The sequence below is a fragment of the Eurosta solidaginis genome, chromosome 2 (genome assembly GCF_040869045.1).
Source record: "Eurosta solidaginis isolate ZX-2024a chromosome 2, ASM4086904v1, whole genome shotgun sequence".
Lineage (NCBI taxonomy): Eukaryota > Metazoa > Arthropoda > Insecta > Diptera > Tephritidae > Eurosta > Eurosta solidaginis.
The window spans coordinates 294,891,265-294,914,089 of record NC_090320.1 but is presented as its reverse complement, the minus strand read 5'-3'; the positions used below and the strand labels follow the sequence as shown (position 1 = coordinate 294,914,089).

General features: G+C 36.1%; 1 protein-coding gene across 4 annotated transcripts in view; it reads right to left on the bottom strand.

Moving 5' to 3' along the window:
* Window positions 1-13,629, bottom strand: part of bark (protein bark beetle) — a 62,519-nt gene extending 48,890 nt beyond the window's left edge. For 3 of the 4 annotated variants that reach the window (XM_067768609.1, XM_067768612.1, XM_067768610.1), the window contains exon 1: window positions 13,459-13,629. The gene's annotated coding sequence lies outside the window, so the exon portion shown is untranslated. The remainder of the gene's footprint in view (window positions 1-13,458) is intronic. The other variant, XM_067768611.1, reaches the window with a different exon arrangement.
* Between the last annotated feature and the right edge of the window lie 9,196 nt (window positions 13,630-22,825).

Here is a 22,825-nt window from a genome sequence, read left to right as displayed (position 1 = left end):
TCATTACGGATTTTTTCCATTTTTTTTGTAAAAATATAAAAAAAAACTTGTAATTTGCGAGGAAGGATCTCGAAAACTTTTTATTTTTTTTGTAGATTTGTTTCTTTCTCTCTAAGCTCTGTTTTATTACAAAAGAAATAAGCTTTCATCTAACAGAATTGATGGACAAATACAAAAGTTGTAAGCGTTCATGTAAATATTCCCATATAATACTTAAGTACCCTACTGGTACATATGTGTTTCTATTTTATTACCTTTTAAAAGCTTCAAACCGTTTTGGAATTGCTCGTTCGTTCTTGAGATATATATGATTAAGTGGACCCAATTTGTTTTTTTTTTTTTGAAAAAACCGTTATTCGTAAATATCTCAAAAACGTTACCATAGAATTAAAAATAACCTTGATTTTCGAAATCAGGGGGTGATTTTACATAGTAATTTCATAATGGCGTCTCTGGTGCAGAAAAAAAATTGGAATTTGTGATCCCGTATAATACATAACTTACATATGTATAATAAATTAATATTTTTTCGATAACATAATGATTGTTGTTAAAAATCAGTAACTCATGGACAACTTTTTTCATCGATAGCAAATTTACAATACATCGATAAAAGGTGGATAATTTTTGGTAAACTATAAAATTTCCTACTGGGTTTTATATCTTTTTAGCTAATATACTTGTATGTATGTATGCAAGTGCCTTTTTCATTTTATTTGCAGTTGGTATGATTAATCGTAGTGGCATTGATATTGCATTGGGATAAATGCACGCGTGCACTTCTGTACATATATGGATACAATGTGAAGTATTTATGTGCATTTTTATGCACTACTATGTACTCATACATATGCATTTGTGGGCACCTTTAAAGGGTTGTCAGAACCCTGCAAAAATCGCGAGTACTCCATGAATGCATGTATGGAGTACTCGCTATGGACCAACCGAGTGCTCCAAAATTAACCACAATTCATACAAAAAATATGGTCCAATTAACATTACGATGTCCAAGGACTGGACCATATACTCCAGCTCCGCATTACATCAGAGTACTCCATGGAGTACCCACAGTCCAATAAACATCGTGTAGTGATTACAATCGTTAAACACGAGCAATGATCGGCTTACAATATGTTCGTGTAGAAACATGAGATGGTCCATTGCTGCATTACAGTAGAGTATAATGGTAAGTACTCCAGTGGACCACATGATCCAACGATTTTTGCAGGGAAATGCTGCGTTCGTTGACTGTCGTAGGCACTAGCAACAGCCATTTGTACAAATCCTCAAAATTGTTTCCTATTTAGTGAACATTTACTTATTCATATAAGGCCGTATAATATATATACATACAAATTACATAAATAAATATGAGCAAACTCATAGCTCATAAGTAAGTTTAGTAGTTGTTTTACATTCTATTTATTTGTTATTTTCATATTACATAAATACAATAAATATGCAATTTGTTTTTTGGTGCATTACTTAGAATGCCCCAAATCAGTATTGCAAGTGCGAAATCGCAATAATACATGAATACATAAGGAAAAATATGTATTTGTATACAGACCTAGACCAAAATGCGTTTATTTGGTATGCCCGATCTTTACTGTAAGTATAAAATTCTAAAGGGAAACCAAGCATAGGCTGAATGTTAGAGGTGTAATGCTAGTCTGGAGTGCCTTGAGTAACACCTACGGTAGTAAAAAGACTGCGACATGAACGACCCTAAGCTATTTCTTACGACCCTGACTTTCAAGATTTTCGAATATGCTTTGAAACCATGTTAATATCATGATAATAGTACTTGCTTGATTGCCATTTCAAAGCTATTTAAGGCGAGTTCCTCTTCGGTTTTTATTTCCCTGCCTTAATGGATTAAATACAATTTCCTCTTGCGGGATATATTTCTGTTTCGACGGCGTTGGGTTACAGAAGAAAGTTAGGATTGATCTTAGGAATATATGCCCTAATTATAAGCGTATCATATGTTATGGGTAAGGGGACCTTACTAAATGTAGGCAATCTTCTTTATATCAGTCCGCTTTACGCTCTATACCAGTTTGCTTACAACGGAGTATGCAGCGTAGCCTCTCCAATATTAAAGGGCATTCAATCTACAAGGTATAGAACATTAAGAGCAAGGCTTATACCCACACATGCATAGAAGGCATAAGAGAATACACACACATGTAAATAAAATACACATACATACACAGTAACAAGGAGCGAAAATGGCATTACTCACGCGTATACATGTAGTCAAATCCATTATGAGATACAGAAACGGGAAATATAAAAGCAACTATTCGAGACGGCGAATCCTGTGTATTTAACAGCCGAGGCTCTGGCGACCACAAGTTCCTCATGGATATTGGGGGGTGGGAGGGCTGTATGGCCTAGGAGGTTTCATGTGGTCATATCAAATCGTTCCGGAATTGACCAGGCTAGTCCTTTAATGGTGCTTGTTACCAGAACGTACCCGATCTGTATCCGGCAAAGGACCATCAATTAGGAGTCCCATTATATCTCAGAGATTCATAAAGTGTCCTAATGAAATAAAGTGCACCGATGATTATTTTATCGAAACGTTTAACTAGTAATCACTAAAATCAGAAGAAAATTAGTTCGATCTTTCTGCCGCACAAAAATCGCTTCTAAATCATTGAAAAAATAATGATTTGGATAATCCACAGGAGGAAAGTGTCTATCTACGTCGCGTATAGACTCCGAAGTCACTCTGCCGATTTTTGGTTTTCAGGGTAGCTTTATTGCAACTCAGTGAGTTTCTGTAAACCTTTTTCCAAAAAATCGTATTGACTGATCGATTTCTTTGTTATTTGGTACGTATGTAGTGTTTCTTTAAGATGTTTTTTTCGAGAAGTGAATCAAAAAATTTTATTTTCGTTTATTCATTTCCTGATCTCACGTAGACGTCATTGAGGAGGTATCTTTCTACAGCTTAGCATGCATTCGATTCATAACCACACTCAGAAAAAACTTGAGTGAAATGGCACTTAAGAAGTTTTTTCCTCTTCGCATGGCCAAAATTTCTTCAAAATGAGGAAAAATTCCTTGCACCATTATCAACATTACTCAATCTTGTACGGTTATGTTGTCAATTGTAATTTCATTAACTTTCATTTACAAAGTTCACGTATAAAGCACTGAGCTTACAATTATATGACCTTCAAAATATTTAGAACGTCAAACAATTATAATTTGTTCTAAAAATATTTTAATTTTTGAGCTTTAAGTTAATGAATGGGAAAAATATTAGAGCATGCGTGCCATTTAGCAGCCACACCATACAAACTTGATACTCCCACTCCTCCACCATCACACCAAAAACTCAAATGTGATCTTCTTTCGTGCTATACATTTCTTCATTCCGCCAAAATAACTGTAAAATTTAACGTCCTCTTAATTTTCTCCCCCTCATCAGTTTTCTATTGGTTACAGTTAGTTGAACGTAATTAAAATCGCACAAAACACCTGCCTAAGCCGCCGTCAAGTTTTTGTCGCCAATGCCATGAACGCCGGTAGTGCCACCACCCAAACTACGCGCCTACTGAGCACAAACAACACCATGGAACACTATGCGATGCATTGTTGATACGTAAGTACGTACCTACCTATGAAGTTGCGGTTGCGCACGACCGCGTGTGCAGCCATATGTTGTCGTCGTGATGCCAATGCTCCAACAGTTTGCTATCGTCAGTAGCATTTAGTAGCGATAATGATGGGTAAAAGCGCAATGAACGCGAGGAAATGTTGATTTGTTTTGTTTTTCTTTCATTGAATCATAAGCAACAACAAATATGGTAAAAAGATTGGCTTATGTGCTAAGTAATTGCAATGCAAACGTACCTACATCGAATGTGAATTAGTATAGAAACACATAGACACCTATGGACATTAGACCATACGAAAAAGCATAGCCTTGTCCGCACCACACAGGCCTGTAATGCCTTAGATAATACTTTGGCCAAACTTCTCATCCAACTTTTGGTTCTTTTGGTTAGAACGCTGAAGTACAAAGTAATATTGGCCGTGTCACAGTAGAAAACCCTACATTTACTCCCCCTCCAGTGAAACGAATAATTTATTTTTTTAATGTTAATTTACAGTGTATATTGGTTACTGTAAGAATTTTGTTTTGTAGTTTGAAAAAAAAAAAAAAAAAAATTGAATTTTGTGTTAATTGCGTTAAAAGTTTATGTTGGTATTGATGTAAGTACCCAATCTTTTGATGATTCGATGTACTTGATAGCTTATTTTATTATTGTTGTTATTGTTTACTTATTGTATTAATATTTTATGTATATTAATATTTGGTTGTGTTATTGCTATGTTGTTTGCGAAATAATGTTATTTATCACGATGTGATTGAAGAACCTAGAATGAGGTTGAATAATAGTAGATGGCAACTTTGTGTGCACAATTACTCAAAAATTAAAAACTTGTATTATGCAGAATATATGTTCATATAATTGTACTCTGCATAATGTATGTCCAAGTTATTGATAAGGAATAAAAAGTTGATTCCTTTATTAGTTTGCGAGTGATGTGAAATTGTTATTGATTCGTGTCATGTTAGTGGGTATATTCTTCAGTTTTGTTGTTAAAATTTATCTTAAGAAATCTTTAGAGATTTTTTAAAATTGTGGAAATATGTTTGACCTCTAAAGTTTAAAGTTATTTCTTTGTTCTGAAGTGGTTTGGGGTTATTGTTTTATTTTAAATTTGAATGTCCTATTTTTTTGAATTTCTTATATGTATAAACTACAGATATTAAAAACTGGAGAAGGCGTGTACAAAATTAAAATATACTTAATGCTATTAATTTAGAACAATTTAATAAGTAAACTATTTTTATTATTTTACTTGTATGAAGATTTCACGAAAGATTTAGGAATTATATAGGATTTATAGTTTTTTTTTTTTTTTACAATTAAATTTCTTTTTAATTTTTATCAAATATATCTCCTTGTTTTTGTAAAGAACTAAATTGTTTAACGCTTTCTAAGTTATAAATAGCAAGCAAATAAATTTTGTTGGCTGCAATCCATAAGCTTGTGTGATGGGATCTGAGACCTTGTTCAGCGCCGCTCCCAGAATGCCAATATTAATGCAAGCCTCGGTGCATTGCAACATATTTTCTAAAACAATTTGTTATGATTTCACATAAATACTATTTGCAATAGAAAAATTCTCAATCTGGTTGAAGGCTACTGCTTTTCGGATCTTAGCGGTTAATGGTATAAAGTTGGAGGTTAAAGATTTGAGTTTGATATTTAAGATTTCGTAGAGGATCGTTGGTAGAATCGCCAATATATATAGTAATAACTATATATTTTAATAAATCTTTGTTTATTACTTAATTTAAATATCTTTACATTTTTAATTTTTAAAAATAACTATCAATAAAATTTTCATTTTGAAATAATATACAAAATGAAATAATTCAAAAATAATTTACAAAAATAAAGTATATTTAACTCAAGTAGAAAACCCTACAGTCACCTACCATACAAATGAGATTTTTCAAACTGCAACACTTTGGATGTATTGATGGCAGAATACTTTACACAGGTATGGAGTAAAATACATTGAAAATTGGTTAAAAGTTGCGTGAAGGAGAATAATAATAATAATTGGACGTTGTGGCAGCGCACTGCCCTCAAGTGGCCCAATGACACTATGATAATCCTGTTCAATATTTTTTTTATACTCAGTTGAGCAGAGCTCACAGAGTATATTAAGTTTGATTGGATAACGGTTGGTTGTACATATATAAAGGAATCGAGATAGATATAGACTTCCATATATCAAAATAATCAGGATCGAAAAAAAATTTGATTGAGCCATGTCCGTCCGTCCGTCCGTCCGTCCGTTAACACGATAACTTGAGTAAATTTTGAGGTAACTTGATGAAATTTGGTATGTAGGTTCCTGAGCACTCATCTCAGATCGCTATTTAAAATGAACGATATCGGACTATAACCACGCCCACTTTTTCGATATCGAAAATTTCGTAAAACCGAAAAAGTGCGATAATTCATTACCAAAGACAGATAAAGCGACGAAACTTGGTAGATGGGTTGAGTTTATGACGCAGAATAGAAAATTAGTAAAATTTTGGACAATGGGCGTGGCACCGCCCACTTTTAAAAGAAGGTAATTTATAAATTTTGCAAGCTGTAATTTGTCAGTCGTTGAAGATATCATGATGAAATTTGGCAGGGACGTTACTACTATTACTATATGTACGCCTAATAAAAATTAGCAAAATCGGAGAAGGACCACGCCCACTTTTAAAAAAAATTTTTTTTTTAAGTAAAATTTTAACAAAAAATTTAATATCTTTACAGTATATAAGTAAATTATGTCAACATTCAACCCCAGTAATGACATGGTGCAACAAAATACAAAAATAAAAGAAAATTTCAAAATGGGCGTGGCTCCGCCCTTTTTCATTTAATTTGTCTAGGATACTTTTAACGCCATAAGTCGAACAAAAATTAACCAATCCTTATGAAATTTGGTAGGGGCACAGATTTTATGATGCTAATGTTTTCTGTGAAAACGGGCGAAATCGGTTGATGCCACGCCCAGTTTTTATACACAGTCGTCCGTCTGTCCTTCCGCATGGCCGTTAACACGATAACTTGAGTAAATTTTGAGGTAACTTGATGAAATTTGGTACGTAGGTTCCTGAGCACTCATCTCAGATCGCTATTTAAAATGAACGATATCGGACTATAACCACGCCCACTTTTTCGATATCGAAAATTTCGTAAAACCGAGAAAGTGCGATAATTCATTACCAAAGACAGGTAAAGCGACAAAACTTGGTAGATGGGTTGAGTTTATGACGCAGAATTTAAAATTAGTAAAATTTTGGACAATGGGCGTGGCACCGCCCACTTTTAAAAGAAGGTAATTTAAAAGTTTTGCAAGCTGTAATTTGTCAGTCGTTGAAGATATCATGATGAAATTTGGCAGGGACGTTACTCCTATTACTATATGTACTCCTAATAAAAATTAGCAAAATCGGAGAAGGACCACGCCCACTTTAAAAAAAAAAATTTTTTAAAGTAAAATTTTAACAAAATATTTAATATCTTTATCTCTATCTTTCGAAACGGCATCCACCTATAGAACTAAGGTCCACTCCCTTTTAAAATACTCATTAACACCTTTCTTTTGATACCCATATTGTACAAACAAATTCTAGGGTCACCCCTGGTCCACCTTTATGGCGGTATCTAGAAACGCCGTCCACCTATGGAACTAAGGATTACTCCCTTTTAAAATACTCATTAACACCTTTCATTTGATACCCATATCGTACAAACGCATTCTAGAGTCAAACCTGATCCACCTTTATGGCTATATCCCTAAATGGCGTCCACCTATAGAACTATGGCCCACTCCCTCATAAAATACTCTTTAACACCTTTCATTTGATATCCATATCGTACAAACGCATTCTAGAGTCACCCCTGGTCCACCTTTATGGCGATATCTCGAAAAGGCGACCACCTATACAACAACCACCACTCCCTTCTAAAACCCTCATTAATACCTTTAATTTGATACCCATATCGTACAAACACATTCTAGAGTCACCCCTGGTCCACCTTTATGGCGATATTTCGAAACGGCGTCCACCTATGGAACTAAGGATTACTCCCTTTTAAAATACTCATCAACACCTTTCTTTTGATACCCATATTGTACAAACAAATTCTAGGGTCACCCCTGGTCCACCTTTATGGCGATATCTCGAAACTGCGGCCACCTATGGAACTAAGGATAACTCCCTTTTAAAATACTCATTAACACCTTTCATTTGATACCCATATCGTACAAACGCATTCTAGAGTCACCCCTGGTCCACCTTTATGGCGATATCTCGAAAAGGCGGCCACCTATACAACTACCACCTCTCCCTTTTAAAACCCTCATTAATACCTTTAATTTAATACCCATATCGTACAAACAAATTCTAGGGTCACACCTGGTCCACCTTTATGGCGATATCTCGAAACGGTGTCCACCTCTGGAACTAAGCATCACTCCCTTTTAAAATACTCATTAACACCTTTCTTTTGATACCCATATTGTACAAACAAATTCTAGGGTCACCCCTGGTCCACCTTTATGGCGATATCTCGAAACGGCGTCCACCTATGGAACTAAGGGTTACTCCCTTTTAAAATACTCATTAACACCTTTCATTTGATACCCATATCGTACAAACGCATTCTAGAGTCAACCTGATCCACCTTTATGGCTATATCCCTAAATGGCGTCCACCTATAGAACTATGGCCCACTCATAAAACACTCTTTAATGCCTTTCATTTGATACACATGTCATACAAACACATTCCAGGGTTTCCCTCGGGTCATTTTCCTACATGGTTATTTTCCCTTATGTTGTCACCATAGCTCTCAACTGAGTATGTAATGTTCGGTTACACCCGAACTTAACCTTCCTTACTTGTTTATTTATTAATTTTATAACATTTTTTTTTTTTTTTTTTGTTGGGCCGAGTCATTGGTGGGCAGTGGTTTGTCAAGCATCGAGATCTAAAACTGCTCAGCTACAGAAGAAATATCATCAGCTGAGGGTAAAATTTAAATTAATAGAATATAGAAACAAACATATACAGCAACAACAATTAAGAGAGATAAGGACAGTCTTTTTTATAGAACAAAGGAAGTCCGATATATCAAATGTGTTTGAGTGAAAGTTATAATCTTGGCACAAACACCGGAAAGGTTCGTTAAGTTCGAAATTCGTTCTACATTGTTTTAAAAGAAAAGGTTTGAAGTGTCTCGTGGTGCGACAGGGAACACTAAAGATCACTTCGTTCATAAGAAATGGCTTGAAATCGATCCATTCAGTAGTTTTGTCATAAATATTACGCCAAGCATTTCTCTACGACTAGCAAGAGTTGGAAGATTGATAAACTTTAATCGATTAGATTAAATGAAGATTCCCATTGAAAATTCATTAAGGCGAAAAGTAAAAACTGTTTTTGTATTGTCAGTATGGACTTGAAAACGCGGATACCAGACTATTGAGCCATACTCTGTGAGAGTAAGAGTGGCAGTGAAAATAGAAGGAAAAAGTGATGGAGATAATGCGAAGGTGAAAAGGGAGCAAATGGAAGTAAAAAACAAGTAAGGAAGGCTAAGTTCGGGTGTAACCGAACATTACGTACTCAGCTGCCAAATTACAACTTGCAAAACGTTTAATTAATTTCTTTCAAAAGTGGGCGGTTCTACGCCATTACGCCCATTACGCGTCATAAGGCCAACCCACCTACCAAGTTTCATCGCTTTATCCGTCTTTGGTAATGAATTACAGCACTTTTTCGGTTTTTCGAAATTTTCGATATCGAAAAATGGGGAGGGGTTATAGTCCGATTTCGTTCATTTTAAATAGCGATCTGAGATGACTGCCCAGAAACTAACATACCAAATTTCATTAAGATACCTCAAAATTTAATCAAGTCATCTTATTTACGGACACACGGACGGACGGACAGACATGGCAAAATTAATTTCTGTTTTTCGCCCAGATTATTTTTTTATATAGAAGTCTACATCTATCTCCGTTACCTTATGCCGTTACGGGGTACCGTTATGCGAACAAAATTAATATACTCTGTGAGCTCTGCTCAGCTGAGTATAATTAGAAGAGAAGAAGAGGAATGAAAAGAGAGTCATGATACCAAATTTGTATATTGGGATTGGGAGACTAAGATGGTGATAGAGATAGAGGGAATGGAAAAAGGACCATGAAAGAAAAATAGATGAAAGAGGAAAAGCTGAAATAGAGAATCTTCCGAGAAGCAATATGACGAGCAAAATTTTGGTCCGATACGGGCTGACGTATGTGGGAATGGGAGTGGGTCAGTAACAAGGTGATGGAGAAAGAGGAAATAGGAGAAGGACAACAAAAGGAATGAAAAATGGAAGGAGAGGAGAGTGACGACATGCCAATTTGGAGACGCATCGCATCTTTCGAAAAACAATCTGAAGGTAATAAGTGCCGTCCGATACGGTCTAATGTATGTATATACATAAATATATACACTTATGCTCATACATTTATGCAGATATGGCAACTTTAGGGTACATATATTTTTCGTAAAGTTGGGTTTGCCTCAAAATCATACGAAGGTAAAATGTGTATCTTTCTTATCTCTAACATCTGAAGTTTATGATCAAAACCATTACTTGAAGCAGCGCTCGATATTAAATTTTTTTGCCTGTTTTTTAATCGTACTCTTCTTTTATAATTATATTCCTCTGGATTTGCAATCTTCATAAAGCACGTATACGGGGTTAATTTATTAGTTTATTGGCTTATGAACTAATGATTCCAGATATTTGAGGTTATGCTTGTTCAATGGAAAAAGTAATTAATGAGAAAATCTATGAAAGTAGTTTAAAAACCCCTGCAGAAATAATTTCGTGTATGTGTGTATGTAAATGTTGTATATGTGCTCTTAATTATGTAAATTGACGATGGATTTTCGGTATTGAAGTTTTTCCATTTAAGACATTCTCAAAGATGAATGTAATAATTAGAGTAAGTTCTTCCCTCTGTATTCCGAAAAATAATACAAGTGCAATTTTTTTCTATATTTAGTTTTTAAAAATATGGAAGGGAGATAATGTCGGAAATCCCGACCATTTTAACAAAAAACTAGAGGGGCAATTAAGAGAGACTTTATTAGGCACATCACTTTTTGCGTAATACTTTTTTAAATATACCCACCTTGGTTGAGGAATTTGTGCACTTTATATATCGACTTGGAACACTTTGGAGTTGTTCCTCGATCTGACCTCAAAACTAAATACAAATTATTTTATATATGTAGTCTTAGCCTTAACTATTGCTTTAAGTGTAGAATCATCCGAGAACATTACTTGCATCATGAAAATTACACTATTACAAGGCATGCAACCCCATGCGACTAATTGTATCTACACCTTTTCCAGTTTAAGTTCAGAAAATTACAATTCAAGTTCAGAAAATTACAACTCAAGTTCAGAATTTCCAATTCAAGTTCAGAAAATTAAAATTCAAGTTCAGAAATTTACAACTCAAGTTCAGAATTTCCAATTCAAGTTCAGAAAATTAAAATTCAAGTTCAGAAACTCCAATTTAAATTCAGAAATTTAAAATTCAAATTCAGAAAGTTACAATTCAAGTTCAGAAATTCCAATTTAAGTTCAGAAAATTACAATTCAAGTTCAGAAATTCCAATTTAAGTTCAGAAAATTACAATTCAAGTTCAGAAAATTACGATTCAAGCTCAGAAAATTACAATTCAAGTTCAGAAAGTTTGTCAGGAATTTTTTGTTTCATGCAATTGAAATAAAAGTACGTAAGATGGTATATGTTAGCGCTAATAATTTGATACACTTAAATCAATTTTGTTCACATGAAGAAGATAGCGAAAAAACCGGAGGAATCTTATCTCTCCTCCACTCATAAGAGGTCAGTTATAAGGCATCCAGCTATATTCTAAAGGTCACAAGCATTGATCTGCATTGAGTATGACAGCACTGATGACGAAATCAACGAGCATCAATAATTCCGCAAGTAACGTATAAGTACTGTGTGCACAGATCAAGTATTCCTCCACCTGCTTCTATGTAGCATACGCTCACTCTAACTGCCACTTCTACTCCCACTTTACTTTCATCGCTTGTTGAAACTATATACTGCATAGTAATTACCTCCTTCCAATTATTACGGGGATGTTGCTAATTTAAATTTCTGTTACATTCACACTCCCATTATCACTCTCACTCCGACTGCTTCTATCACCCAAATTCTTACATCATTGGTAATACGGCAAACACTCGAAGATATAATGCTCGTATGCATTTTTCCTAAATGTTACTCGTTACAAGTGGATGAAGCAGAATTGCCACGATAAGCTCTATGGCCAGAATGTGTGAAATGTGTCTCCACCACGACGGAGATACTCAGCACTGTCTTGCACCTACCACTACTTGTTTTGGTAGCGCGGGAAATAGCTGTTTTCGCAGCCCTGCGAACAAGAGAAACTGGGAGTGGAGGTTTCAATAGCAGTAATCACTGATTATATCTCTCCGAGCAACTTTTATCGTTTGGAGCCTGTATCTGAAGATGGAAAAGGGGTGATAATTTCGCGACAACTGTTTAAGGGGTACTCACACCGCTAGTTTAGGTATCGAATCTTACAATTACTGCCGCAACGCGTGTAGTGCCACTGCCCAGCACTAAGTACAAAGAGGTTAGCTGCACTCGCTGAACCGTTTTTAATAATCTTGCCCAGGTATCTAAGCTCGAAATGAGGGCAATAATTAACTTAACCTAACCTAACCTAACCTAACCTTTTTAGCAGTGAGATTCTGGCGTTCTTGAGTTCCTTACGGAACGAGCAATTGATACAATGTTCTTAGGCCTTTGCGTATTGTCTGTATAAACAATAATAACAACCAAAGGTGGCGTCAGTGAGAAACTTGGAACAACGTTTGTTATTTGAAAATTTGATAAATAATGCAAAGCTTAGATAAATTTTATCTGTTTTAATTAAATTTACTACAATTTTGTGTTCAGAAGTTGTTTTTCCATCCATTTTTTTTTGTTTGTAATGGGCGTTAGTTAGTTTATTCATAATTCTATATCTAATGATTTTTTATTTGCTTAGCATAAATTTCCACTGCCTTAAGCGCACTTGAAACTCATTTCTTTATTTATCGTTTTTATTACGAGATTTTTTTTTTCACTTTTTGCTTGCATAAAATTAGCTCAGTAGATGAATCAGTGCTCAATCAAACCTCATTGTTTTGTTGTTTTTGTTGTCAGTTTCATATATGCGGGTGTTGCTCATTTCAATTTTTTTTTAATTACGCATATGTTGTAGTCACATAATTCACTTTTTGTTTTTGTACTTGCATAAGCTACAAAACCAGCTCTTGACCGCTTCGCGCACCAACATCTCAACCTTCTTCCACTTCTTCTTATTCTACATAAACTTGATAATTTTGTCACTTTTATATATTCATTATAATTTATATATTTTTGTGCTTATTTGTTGTTTCTCTTGCATTTCGTTAAATAGTTTTGCTGTTGTTGTTGCTATTAACGTCTTTTCCACAGTCTTCCCAACTTCTACAAGACTTTGCTGAAAGCTCTCAACTCTTCAGACTTCTTTGTATTTGCTACAAATGTCAGTTGACTCTTAAGTCATTTTAACCAACTCACTAATACATTTGCAAAAAATGCTCACATTCACACAATCACATTTTTCACAACTGTTAAAAAAATAAAAAAATAGCCAATTTTTCACACACTTTTATTTGTTAAATATTCCAAGATTTCCATAAATTTGTTATCATTTTCATACGCTTTTCACTTTCATTCAAACATATTTACATTTTTCAACTTATTTTAATACCGAATTCGCACGCTTTTGTGCATTTTATTTTGCTAAAATAGGCGCGGTCGTCCCCTTCAACCACTTGATCACACACCAGTATTTGTATGTGTGTGCAATAATAGTTTAGCCGTAAAACCGACCGTCGTTCCACCAACCAACGTTACCAACTCGCTCAGCACCAAGAATCAAACTGACTGGAGGTCTGAGAGTGCCGCGCGCATAAACCTGGTAAGATGATACGGCTTATACGGCATCTCTGTGTGCCAATAGCTTTTCTTGTTAGTATCGGTGACAGTCACCTCCAAATGCCACCACTGTAATGCACACACACAAACATACTCTCAAGCAAACTTGTTGAGCTTTTTTCTGCGCGCGCTCATTCAAAGTTTTCTGTAATTGACTTTGTGGGCGTGCGTGTGTGTGTCTCATTTATGGCTAACGTCGTTAGCTCCCCTCATTTGTTGCTTGGAACTGTGTTGGTTTGGTTTTGTTTACATTTGATGTGTTTTAACTGTTTCTTTAGCGCTTTTTATCGTTGGTAATATTAAAGTTTACTAATTTAAGCTTTTGCTGCTGTGTTTAATTTGCTCAATTTAAGCTTGTTGCTTGTGGGTTCGATATTGGATTTACATTATCTTAAGCAGTTGGCGTTTTCTTTAAGCTTGCGAATTGGCCGCTTAGAATTCGTTCACTTAATTTTGCAATTCTCAGCTTTTTTGACGAATGAACTGTCACATTAAAAGGGTGTTGCAAAATAGGTTGGAAGTTGAATTTGCCAAACCCTCTTCAAGGATTATTTGGCTTTGTCAAATGACAAGGAGCAACACCATCATCTCCATTAGAACTGAGATGAACTCCTTTGGCGCTCAAACATCAAAACCCTTTTGAACATTTTTTTAAATGGGGTCGCCCTTCGCTTCATCTGTTGAAGAAATGCGAATGCAGTACGTCACGCATTGGACCAATTCTTCATACGATAATGGCTCGCGAAACTCCGGAAATTGCTTGTTCGAAATTGGGACCCACTTAAAATTTATTTTTATTTTTTTCAGGTACTTGTTTTAGAGGCTCTCTGGAAGTACAATAACATTGAATACAAGCCATATTTAAGGATTTGTTTGAAGAATCCCCTATCTCGGTATATATTCAATACATTTTGACGTGGGAGACAGGCTGTTTTGGAAATAAGCCTTGCGATAGTCGTTTCCGAAAAATATGTTGAGGTTCGATGTTTCCGCTAAGTGGATATTCTACTAAGCGCTCGATGCAAAGGTAGGTGTAAAACCCAACCATTGGTTGAATATTTTGTTTTTCGATCATTTTGCTCAGACACATTCCTAAGTAATCAGATTGCTGATTTTGGTATGATAACATAAACGGTTTGTTTGTTATTTCTTACAGGATGGCTTGAATATAATTTCGTGATTATTTTCGGGACTACTTCGGTTACCAGAAACAGGTCCATAGTGATCCTCAAAACAATCCCGAATTGCCTTGCGGTAAGCCACAAATGGTTTCGAAGTAATGTCTTCATCCACTGGCATTATTGAAAGGACCGTCAATCGTCCAGATTCGATCAGGAGACAAAGAGGTGACCTTTTCTTGCTAGAACCAGCTATGGGATCGATTTACCTCAAAACTTGTTACATCGTGAAGAATGAATTTTGTGACTCAACAGCCTTAGACACGTCTCTTACGCTTACTAGGCGTTAAGGTATCCAGTTTGACTTTCATTTCATGACATGAGACGGCATGAAATATTAGACTCACAAAGTGGCTCATATCTCTGAAGAGAGAAGACGTAAGGCTCACAATAGGCATACTGACTGGACACTGCCTTCTAGCGTCACATGCTTATAAGTTAGGCCTCATCTGTAACAGCAAGTGTATGAAGTGTGAGCTGCAGGAAGAATCGGTTCAGCACGTTCTGTGTTCGTGTCCTCTGCTTGCCAGGTCAAGGCTCCAGCTATTAGGGACGGCAGAAAACTGCTAGTATTTGCCAAGAGGATGGAATTATTCTATAACATATTCCTCGCACCTGATTGGGGTTCTTCCGTTAGGTCGTCAAAAAAATTCTGGTAACACGGTTACTGACCGGCCAGTTCAACCTAACCTAACCTATAAGACTGCGACTCCCGTCTGGTTTCTACAGTAAATTTCACAACGCCTCAGTCATCGTTTCCACGCCATCAACGCATTTTATCTATGACTGTTTAGCTAGTCTTTGCATTCGCTAGGAGCTCAATCTGCTTTCACAGGTACCTTCCCTTAAAGATGTCCATGTGTTCCAGTTATATACCCTCAAAACATGGTCCTGTTAGAAAGATTTGTGCTATGTTCTGCACCCGAAAAGGGAGTTATCATTCAAGTTACATATGAAGAAGCCCATTGCATAAGGTCGATACGGGATTGATAAATAATTGTAAATTTATATTGCGACCCGCCATATCCAAGACATACGCCCACTTGCAGCCGCACCTCAAGCTAAAAAAATGCTTCAGTTTGGCATAATTATATATCGGCGGGATTGGTCATTTAGTGCAAAAGGCAAACATCTTAACTAAGGTGGTGTAACGCTGCATGACTAAGTTTTTCCGCTGATATCGAGGTTGGCGCCACAAGCGCCGATACACTATTTCGTAATACCGTTTTCTAACGGCGCCTCTGGCGCAAGTCACTAGCTTCGTCCCAGCTCTTTTTTAACAAAACATCAATTAGCTACACAGCAACACAATAGCGCCAAGATTTCACTATCTACTGCTAAGGGCATTATGAAGCGAGCAACATCTGTTAACAAATAGATCCGATTGTCGAACAGTACTGTGTAATGGCGAAAGATCCGCCGTAATCTAGACGAGACCTGAATGGTCGTTGTCGTCATTGCCAAAAATTAGCAAACACTTTAACTCAATGGCGTCGGTGGCCCTACACAAATTTGTTTCGTTCCATCTACTGAGCAGCGCAAAAAATTCGCTAGATACTGGGTATTTCCTAGGTTAGGTTGAACTGGCTGGTCAATAAAGACCTCACATAGACTGAATGTGTCCACAGTGTTACCAGAATTTGTTTGACGACCAAACGGAAGAACCCCAATCAGGTGCCAGGACATATGTTATAGAATAACTCCGTCCTCTTGGCAAATACTAGCAGTTTTCTAGAACCCAGCTTACAAAGAACGTGCTCAACCGTTTCCTCCCGCAGTTCACACATCCGGCACTTGCTGTTACTGACGAGGCATACTCCGAACGGATTTCCCTAACTACCTACATATTACAGGATGACTCATTATTCCGTAGTTATACGCAATAATCACGTAAGTCCCTTGTAAAAGGCCCTCGGCCAACCTAAATTCGTTGATAGTGTAACATGTGATGCATAAATTTATATATTTTGCATGCAAGTTTTAATGAAAATTTTTAATTTAATAAAAAATGCCACCGCAAAACGTACTTGCGCTGTTTAATGCGGGAACGTGTGACGGTTATTTCCTTTACTGCTTATACGTACGAGTAAGTACTTTACTAAGAGCGCAGCGTATAAGTCATTAGAAGTGAGTACTTTGTATGCATAGCGTTTAACAACATTTCTTTACAAATACTTTATTTATAAATTTAATATAACAAAAATATATAAATCAACCAAAAAATCGTTGTCATCGAAAAAAAGTTTATGGGTTGGGTGGGGCTGGGCAGGGGCGACATGGCGCAAAAAGCGGACTGCCTGAATTGCTCATCAAGTTTTGAGAAAACCTTGCCGAGTATAAATACCTACAATTATTGTAAGTATTTACATATATAATATATGTATGTTTGTGTCTATGTATAAGTATTTGAACCATAAAAGCTAAGTACCACTAAAGTACTTTGTACAATTAATTGTATGCATGACACGTCTCTCTCACATTCAATGTTGACTTTTGCTGCCGTGGAGGTAGATTACACACATTTACCTACACATACTTATGTACGCTCTTATTGTTGATGTATTTATGATGCACGTGGCAGATTTTATCTTTGCGGTGAGGGAGAAAACGTCCATACACAATGCTTAATGCTAAAAATGTGTCTTCTTAACAAAAAAGTAGTTAAGTGTCTAACCGAATTGAGTGTCTGTCTGTCTGATTGACTTTCAGCATCGGTAAGTGGTTTTCCCATATTGTCAAGACATTATGGGTTTTTAATCTAAATATTTGTTATTGCTATTTTATAAAAATTCACTTGAATTGCGATGATGCCGTTTTTCGTGCCATTTTGTATTGAAATAATGCAAAAACGAAAAGGGTAAAGTGTGCTAACTCTAATTTATGTACTTTTTTGTTTTTGGTTTCGGGTTTACAGTCCAATAAATCAGAAAACGCCTTTTTTATTTTTTCGCCAACGTTTCGACCTTTTATTTTAGTCTTCTTCAGGGCTCAAAATTACTGCACTCTTCCTTGTCAAAAATATAAAAAAGGCGTTTTTCTGATTTATTGGACTCTAAACCCGAAACCAAAAACAAATTTGCAATAAATAAAGAAAACGGTCGGTAGTACAAAACAAAAAAAAAAAAAAATCATTTATGGCGGGTCGATTTAAAAATCGCTCATTGCTGTGAAAATCGTATTCTTGGGATCAAAATAAGAAACTTTGCCGAAGGAACCATACCTCTAAAACGAATTCTGGTGTCCCCCAATTTGGGTTGAACTTTTGGGTAGGGGCAAATTTTGAAAAATCTCACTTTGACCCATTTAGAGTGCTCCAATCAAGTCCCAATGTATGACCGACCCCGACTAACTTTGTAGGCCCGACCCACCGATGCCAGTGGCACACCCCCTGGAACCCCCCTGGGGTTCACCATACAAACATTTCAAAAAATCGCCGGTTTTGCACTTTACATGAAAAAATCAGCTAAATGGCTATGTTTTTTCTTTATTTTTATTTATTTATTTATAATAATATTTATTATTTATTTATAATAATATCTAGTTTTTCTCTTAAGAAATTTATTTAGTCAGAAAATATGTAATTGAAAAAATTAATTTAAGTGAGTTATAGAAAAGAAACTAAAAAAAATTATTGTTTGAAGTATTTTTTACTTTCAAGTCTGGCCAATTTCGCACGGCTCTCTAATGTCGTCGCCATAACAGCCTCTACATTTTCCGGTATAACCCGTTTGGAAACACCTTTCCTCCGTTCCTTGTATGTGTGTTGGGATTTTTGGATCATTAAACGGTGGATCATCTTGATTTAAATATTCTTTCAATGTATCGTACAGAATGCTTCGCGTGAATGGTGGTTAAAATGCGATATTTATATCATTCAAATTGATCATTTCCATATAACTTGTGCAATTAAAGTTTATATCTGGTTTTTTATAAACTCTAAGTTCCATTGGCTCGTCAACATCGGTTCGATAGCGTAGAATTTTCTTGATGGCACAGACGCGCTTTTCTTTGCTATCATCAAACAACATTGATAACAAGATATTCTCCGAATGCGCATAATATGAATTATCTTTAATTACTTGATTGACAATTTTGCGTAAACGAGGTTCTAGAAATCGTGACCAACCAATGAACTTGAAAAATAATACACTGCCGTACACGACAGAGCTGTAATACTTGATATTGAAGTACATTGGCACATAACATTTAATTATAAATTCAACCAGAATTCTTAAATTTTCATCTGGATTTTCCGTAGTCACATATAATCGCAATAATCTAGCGGCCTTCGTGAGCCACCGAGAATGTACAATTTTCCCTGGTTTGATGTTAGCCAGATCCACCGGGACCTTACTTACTTAATTGGCGCTTAACCGTCTAAACGGTTATGGCCGTCCAACAAGGCGCGCCAGTCGCTCCTTCGCTCCGCCAACAGGCGCCAATTGGTTACACCAAGGGAGTTTAAATCGTTTTCCACCTGGTCCTTCCAACGGAGTGGGGGCCGCCCTCTACCTCTGCTTCCATAGGCGGGTTCCGATAGAAACACTTTCTTGGCCGGAGCATCATCTTTCATTCGCATAACACCACCACCGGAACCACGCCGCTAGAAATTGCATGGGCCATGTCGTATAGGTATTTCGAATCGGTGGAAAATCCAATTTTTTCTGGAGCAGGGGGCATATTTTGCAACTCAATTTTTTGCAAGCCGTCCACCACCTGAAAATATATAATAATAAAATAATTAAAAATGGTTGACAATTATAATAAACGAGTGATAGCAATAAATTACCGGAAGAATTTCACAAGTTTCGATTTGAGGGCTCAGTTTTCCGTCTGCCGATCTTAGTCCAGTGCTGGTTGATTTATCCAAAGCTTCAAACAAATGCCGAAACGGAAGTTCGTTGAAGTGTAGAAGGCAAACGAACCAATGCAATGGTCTTTTTAACAGCAATTCGAATCGTCGTATAATTCCACCGTGTGGGCCAGTGTTTGTCGGCTCACCGTCAGTGCATATTCCAATTAATGCATCCAGTGATATATTTTTATCGTTGAAAAAACCATTTAATTCGGTTGTTTTGTATTCAGCGGTATCATGTTCCAGTCTTACGTAACCAATCAATTCAGAATTGGGTTCTCTCAAAATAACAAGATGAGGTTCTTTTACCATCCTAGTATGATACTTCTCATCAATTTTATCTATCGTTTCTTCTCTTGATTTGCTCTTTATACTTGTCAAACACTTTATTCAATTTATTAAATACACTTTTTTTCAGCATTATTTCCAAACCAAGTTTTTCCCAAATTCCAATCAACTTATCTTGTACTTGAATAGTGAATGATTTATGGGAAAACTTTTCTTGTTCTGTTTTAGCACGTTCGCTTAAGTAAAAATAATATCTCAAGATATCCAGATGGGTTGGTAAATTAAGATCAGTTAAATCAGTAGACACACCAAAAACAGTAACATCATGCTTGGGTATATGACTCATTGGGTTTTCGATAGTTGTTGACGTAGTTGCTTCATCTTGCGGTGTAGATGATGGTGGATTCATTGTAAACTTTTTGATTTGGAATGGTCACTTCACTTATTATTTTTTTGAAATATTTTTTTATCTGAAATAAGCACTTCACACTTTGAGTTCTTCACAACGACTTAATGCATTCACAAAAACTGTTGCGTTATATATGGTCTACGAGACGAGGTAATAAGAATGAAATGGTAATTTCAGTTTTACCTGCTGTGTCTTAAAAAAACAACACAAGCAATTTTACGACATGCAAATGCATCACAGTGATGCCTTGGTTTTAAAAAGGGGTTGTAAAAACGCTAATTTCTAATAATTTTTTTTAATTTCTTTTCTATTACTAAGTTAAATTAATTTTTTCATTTACATATGTTCTGACTAAATAAATTTCTAAAGAGAAAAATAAACTCCAAAAAGAAAAAAACCTAGCCATTTCGCTGATTTTTTCATGTAAAGTGCAAACCGGAGATTTTTTGAAATGTTTGTATGGCGAACCCCCAGGGGGGTTCCAGGGGGTGTGCCACTGGCTTCGGTGGGTCGGGCCTCCAAAGTTAGTGGGGGTCGGTCATACATTTGGACTCGATTGGAGCACTCTAAATGGGTCAAAGTGAAATTTTTCAAAATTTGCCCCTACCCAAAAGTTCGACCTAAATTGAGGGACACCAGAATTCGTTTTAGAGGTATGCTTCCTTCGGCAAAGTTTCTTATTTTGATCCCTAGAATATGATTTTCACAGAGCAATGGGCGATTTTTTTGCCTCCCCACAAATCGACCCGGCCTAGCTTACATGGTGCTCAAAAGGAACAGAAACAAAAAGGCAACTCTTAGAGACCAATTGTACAGCGAACAACGGGGCATTCCTGTGGCTGAGCAGCTAAAGGCATCTGCCTTTGCACTGATATGAATGTTGGAGATTCGAGGTCAATGGTCAGCTCCAGAAAAGCTAGCTGATGAAGAAGTGAAATTCAGAAACATGTCCTAGTACCCATCGGCGTTTGTAAACTTACAATTTTTCTCTAATATCAATAACAAAACAAAAAAAAAACTAATTTATGTACGTGTTTAAGGGAGATGTAAACTGTTATATTGCTACCTGCCGCTAGCGGGTTACGGCGGTTTATATTATGCCTGTCGCAATAAGCAACTAAAATAAAAATATTGATACGTGATTTGTGGTTTAGGCTTGGGGTCTACCAAGTTGAAACCACTCCAAATAAAAAAGCCTAGAAATCCTCGTAATCTTTTTCTGATAGCGAACATGGCATATCCATTAGAGACAATGATTTGAGAGCATATCAATTTTCGGACTCTTGGAAGGGTATATGTTCTCGTACTAGCGCTGAACTATCGCATTAAGAGGCGCTACTAGGTTTCATGCTGTCCGCTCACCGGGCTTTCAACTGACTTATCATTGTGATGCGTACGAAAAAGTTATTGGCCCCTTTTGAACGCATTCTTAACTTGCTCAGTTGTAGGTGGTTCTCACCTAAGAACGGATGGTACAAGTGGAGGCTACCAACTGCGCCGCTCTTCGCCTAATTAGCACCAGTTTGGAGGTAATCAATAAACCTGTAGTCCTTTAGCCTTATTTGACAGTCTTCCATTTTTTTATGGAGGGGATCGCACTCCCTTGTGCCCAAAATTTTACTAATTACACTACTCGTCAAAAAAATTCCATTTTCCTGTGGCAGATTTAGTTTCCGAGATATCGGCGAAAATATGAAAATTGCAATTTTTGAAGAACACTACTTAATATAGGTAGGGCAAAAATTTGTAGTTTTCATTTGTTCGTTTTAAACTGTTGAATTATACATTATATTCCCATAAAAATTTCCTGCCTTCACCTCCTTTCAGTATCTTCAGTAGTTTGGCCACTATGCCAAAAAACGTTGAAAAAATTTGAGAAAAAAAAGAAATTTTTTACAAAATTTCAGATTTAACCACTTTAAAATCAGAAAAATTGTATGGACGAAAAAAAGTTAGCCCTCCTATGTTGTAAGTAATTTAACTACGAAAATTTTAAGCATACCAATACAACAATCGGGCGTGCCGTTGAGACTATAGCCCCGTTAACTTGCAAGCGTCTATCCTACAATTTTTTATAGAGAAAATTTTTATTCAAACTACGCTTTTATTTTTTTATAACGTTTTATTATAGACATATGTTTGCACGTTAAACTGTATTCAGTTGAGTAATATGAGTATAAATCAGCAATTCAGTAAAAAACAACAACGACAACAACATTAAATACATACATATCTACATCTAAAAAAAGTAAAATTGAGCGATTTTACCCCGGTGGTCAATAGTGAGGGCCTTGGGTACTTTTAACTACCCGTTTATAATTTTCTGGATCTATCTCCCGTATTATTGTCCAGCAATAATCTCCCATAATTTCTTCATTCCAAAAACTT